The 5,000-nt window shown below is 38.4% G+C and overlaps 1 protein-coding gene across 1 annotated transcript in view; it reads right to left on the bottom strand.

Moving 5' to 3' along the window:
- The window catches only part of LOC115410345 (E3 ubiquitin-protein ligase TRIM39-like), an 8,179-nt gene extending 7,086 nt beyond the window's left edge, over positions 1 to 1,093 (bottom strand). The window contains exon 1 of the mRNA XM_030121956.1: positions 963 to 1,093. The gene's annotated coding sequence lies outside the window, so the exon portion shown is untranslated. The remainder of the gene's footprint in view (positions 1 to 962) is intronic.
- Positions 1,094 to 5,000: the final 3,907 nt, after the last annotated feature.

The following is a 5,000-nucleotide window of genomic DNA, read 5'->3' on the forward strand; positions in this document are numbered from 1 at the left end:
TGTATGTATCCATCCATCCATTATTTTAACTTATTTTATGTTTGTTTATGCAGACACTTTTTTCCAAAGCGACTTACAGGGGAAAACCAATCAAATCACTCAATCAATCAAATTTTATTTATATAGCACCAGATCACAACAAAAAACAGTTATCTCATGACACTTTATATATAGAGTTGGTCAAAACCAGACTCTAAGCCAATTTACAGAAACCCAACAGAATCCTATTTTAACTTATTTAACCTCAGACCCAGGAAACATCAGCAAAGTACCAGCTTTTTTGTTTTTTTATTAAAAAACGGGGGGGGGGGGGGGGGGGGTGTTAGCTGTCAGTCCTTGTCAGAGCGCGCGGTAGCGGTCCATGATTTTTGCCGTGGTGGGGGCGGGGCGGGGGGAGGGGAGAGGAGATAAACAGTCCATCCTGTCAGAGTGCTGGGGGGGGGGGGGTAGCTCCGTGATTATGTGATTGTGTGTGTGGGGGGTGATAGTGTCATTGTCCCAGCAGGAGTGAAAGTGAAACTAACTCCCTTTAAAGTTCTTCTTATTCTCTGGGCAGCACACACACACACACACACACAAACACACACACACACACACAGGAGCAGCGAGCGACAGAATCTCCGCACAGCAAAAAAAACATTCATATATCGGCTACATATTGGCTGATGTTGATTAATTGGTGATATGCTATGATTGGCCTGATTAATCGGTCGGGCTCTAGTTTTTTTTAACCTTATATCAGCTGCTATTTCATATTTCGGGTCCGTGGAACTTGCGCGGATATAAAGTTCTGCATCGAACGACGTCTTTAGTTCCTTTTACTTTTTCTCAACATACTGTGCCGTTTGGGCACAGCTGTGAACTGAACAGGTGTGAACTGAAACGGCTACAGGCCCAGTAAGTTGTGTTTGTGTGTGTGGAGTTGAAGTGTGCTGTTGAAGCTGTGGATCAGTTGGACTCACCGCTGTTTGTAGACACTCTGCTGAGACTGGAAACAGATCTGATGAAGTGGGTTTAAGGTTTGTTGGATGGTTCCACAGACACGTCTGCAGCTCTGCTCACACTGGGAACAGCTTGTACTTTTTTCTGGAAGGTGATCTTTGTTCTGTGGAATGTGGCTCCACCTCTGATCTGTTTCCTGTTTGATGTGACGGTGAAATCCAAGTGTTGTTTTATCACAGAGCGCAGATGACATGTAGAAGGGTTCTGGTTCTGTAAATACATGTGTGGAAGTGTGGATGTGTAGGAACAGCAGTTAGAGCATTATCTGTGCAGTCAGCTGTTGAAGCTGCAGGTTAGGCTGGAAAATATTCCCAGCTGTCAGGCTGTTGTGTTCTTTTGTGTTGTTGTGTCTGTGTTTGGATCCCCCTTTTACTGTGTCAGTCCTGTGCACATGTTTTTTAATGTTTCAGTCACTTCGGGGAGAGTGGGGGTCACCAGTCTGTGCACCCTTATTTTGGGGGTCATGAGTTTCAAAGTGTGTGAAGCCCTGGTCTACAGGGTGGGGAAGCAAAATTTACAATATTTTGAGGCAGGGATTGAAAGACAGTGTATGACCAATTAGTTTATTGAAAGTCATGAGAATTTATTTGCCACAAGAAAATTTAAATAATAGAAAATGTTTTTATTCTATGTGTCCTCCTTCTTTCTCAATAACTGCCTTCACACGCTTCCTGAAACTTGCTCAAGTGTTCCTCAAATATCCGGGTGACAACTTCTCCCATTCTTCTTTAATAGTATCTTCCAGACTTTCTCGTAATAGTTTTGCTCATAGTCATTCTCTTCTTTCCATTATAAACAGTCTTTATGGACACTCCAACTATTTTTGAAATCTCCTTTGGTGTGACGAGTGCATTCAGCAAATCACACACTCTTTGACGTTTGCTTTCCTGATTACTCATATGGGCAAAAGTTTCTGAAAAGGTATGGATAATAGTGTTAGGTATGATTATGACATCAATATATGTTTGGTTTCAAAACAATTGACGTAGTGCCTGCTGAGAAAAAACAACTAAATGTTCATTGTAAATTTTGCTTCCCCACCCTGTATGTAGTGGTGGTCTGCTGGTGTAAATCTGCAGAATGCTATCAGGTTTCAGGACCCGTCCATAAATATGAACTCAGTATTTTCAGGTGTTTGGACCTAGTATGACCACAGCTGTCCTGAACAAAAACACAAGACAAACACAAATATATGACAAAACTCTGACTGAGGAAAGAAAAGTCCATCTGTTCTCACACTAAAGGCAGAGTTACAGTCCAACCTGAAATGTTTAGACACAGTAGAAGAAAACTGAAAATGAAATTACAAACTGTCCCATCTGTTTCTAGTGGCGTCGATGACTGCTGCTGATGTAACAGGTGTGGAAGGGTTGGACCATTTCAGAGAGGAGTGGTTCAACTGTGTTTAAAGGACTAGAGCCAAGGGGGAGGGGTAAGGGGGAGGGCTGAAAACAAGAACTGGGATTGGGTTTAAGTGTAGATTTTTTGGGGGATGGGGTACACACTGAAGTCATCGTACACATAGAGCATACACAAGGAAATTCTGTTACACTTTATAGAGACGGTACTTCTAGAGAAACACAGGAAATAACAATGAGAGATATTTAAATATTATTAAATAGTAAACAAAAAAAAAAACAAAACAAAAAAAAGTGAAAACAGTAACCCCCCCCCCCCCAACCCTAACCCTAAATCTAGGGAGGGAGGAGCACGAGTAATGTTCAAACATAAGCCAATTCAAAAACACTTATAAGAGAATGTTTTTCACAAGATATAGGGATAAAGGTTATTAATTGTCACCATATGTTCACTGTTGTTTATGTATATATTTCCTTTTTATTTATTTCTTATTTATTTATTCGCCAGCACAACTGAGAAACACTCTGGTAAAAGGTTATATGTGTATTTGTATGTGTATGTGTACTTGTATGTTGTGGGTATATGTATAAACGTATGTATGTGTATATGGATGAATGAGTGTGTGTGTGTGTGTGTGTGTGTGTGAATAGATATATAAATATAAAAGAGTAATGTGAAAGGAAGAGGGACATATATATTATTAATGATATTTTATGGAGAGGGGGCAGGATTAAATAAATTGCACTTCTTCCCACCCCTTTTCGGGTAAATGTAAATGGAACTATTTTGCTGTTTGTCTAAGATTGTTATAATTCTTGATATTTGTATTATTCTGTATTTATGCTTGTGTGCATATATGTTAACTTTCATTGCATGTTTGGAAAAAAAATCACAAAATCATGGTACTTCTTGAGTAACAAAGGAAATAACAATGCAATATATTTAAATATTATTAAATAGCAAAAAAAAAAAAAACCTAACAAAAAAGAAAAAAAAAAAAAAGAGTAAAAACAGTACCACCCCCCCAACCCTAACCCTGCCCCTCTCACATTCAGTCACACATTCATACCTAACTAAGGTGCAGAGGACAGTTCGAGGTAAATGCAGTAGTTATTACACACTGTTGATTATTCCATGTGGTTGGTTATTGGGGAAAAAAAAAAAATTACAATAATCTACACCAAACTTATATTTTTGGGATGGTAATTACATATCGTTTCAGGAAAATGTATTTTGAAATGAGAAAAAATTGGTGAAAAAAACATTTGAGTAGTTTTGTGAGTGTGAATGTAAAGTGACCCAGTTTAGTGCCGTCATTCTAGGTTCATTTTATAAACTCTATAAATAAACTACATTTATTCCAAATATATATATATATATATATATATATATATATATATATATATATATACACACACACATGCAAAATACATGTGAATATAATGTTAATATTATTCGCATGTTGTAAATATTGTAAATAAATGTATATAATATTGATATTTGAAATAAAAAATGTTTAATTTGATATTTACTTTTGTTGTCCATCTGTGACGCTGACATTTATCTAAATTCTTTCTACTTAGGTTTGATCTAATATTTTTTTCCTCTAACCAATTATTGGGTTGTAAAATAGAGGGTTTAAGGCAGGGGCGTAGAACTGCATAGGGACTCTATGGACAATCACCAATTTTTCATCAAATCTGTCAAACCTCAGTCATATCCTCAGTATCATGAATCTGAAAGTCTGTCTGTCATTACTCAACTGAATCTCTTCCCTCAAGGGGAATAATTTCTTAGTGCCATCCACCATAAATAAACCATGTGTTACAAACAGAGCCAGCAGGTAACATGGGCATCTTCAGAATTTTGTTGCAACATGCATTGTGGGAAGCAGAGGTTCATGCAGCTGCTTGGCAGCGGCAGCGCAACCATATGATATTATATGAATAAAACAAACAAGATGTGGAAACGACTGAAACACTGCCAGGTGGAGCTCCGCTTGCTCTGCTTCCACATTTCAGTCGTTTCCACATTGTGTTTGTTGCAGCCATATAATATCATATGGTTGCGCTGCTGCTGCCAGGCAGCCGCATGAACCTCCGTTTCCCACAATGCACATCGTGACAAAATTCCAAAGATGCCTGAGTTCCCTCCTAGCTCTGTTTGTAAACACATGGTTTGTTTATGGTGGATGGCACTACGAAACTGTTCACCATAATGCAAGAGATCCAGGTGAGTAATGACAGACAGACTTACAGACTCATGATACTGAGGATATGACTGAGGTTGGACAGATCTGATGAAAAATTGGTGATGAAAGTCTCCCGCACTTTTAAAAGTAGTCCAGAAAAAAGCCCTGCTTTAGAAACAGTGACATGTCAGACTACTCTGTTTAGTTTACCCAAAAACCCATCAGTAGTATTGGTTCACTATTATAAAATTAGCAGTTTGTAGGTTTTACTGGACACACAAGCAGCTGCATGAATGGAAATGTATTCAACATGAGGCAAACATAGGATAACGTTAGCCTTTCATAACATTAGCCTTTCATAACGTTAGCCTTTCATAACATTAGCCTACTCCCACACTTAAACTATTGGTGACACCATCTCTCCTCTAAATGTGCAGTCATATGTCCA

This window comes from Sphaeramia orbicularis, chromosome 19, assembly GCF_902148855.1.
Source record: "Sphaeramia orbicularis chromosome 19, fSphaOr1.1, whole genome shotgun sequence".
Lineage (NCBI taxonomy): Eukaryota > Metazoa > Chordata > Actinopteri > Kurtiformes > Apogonidae > Sphaeramia > Sphaeramia orbicularis.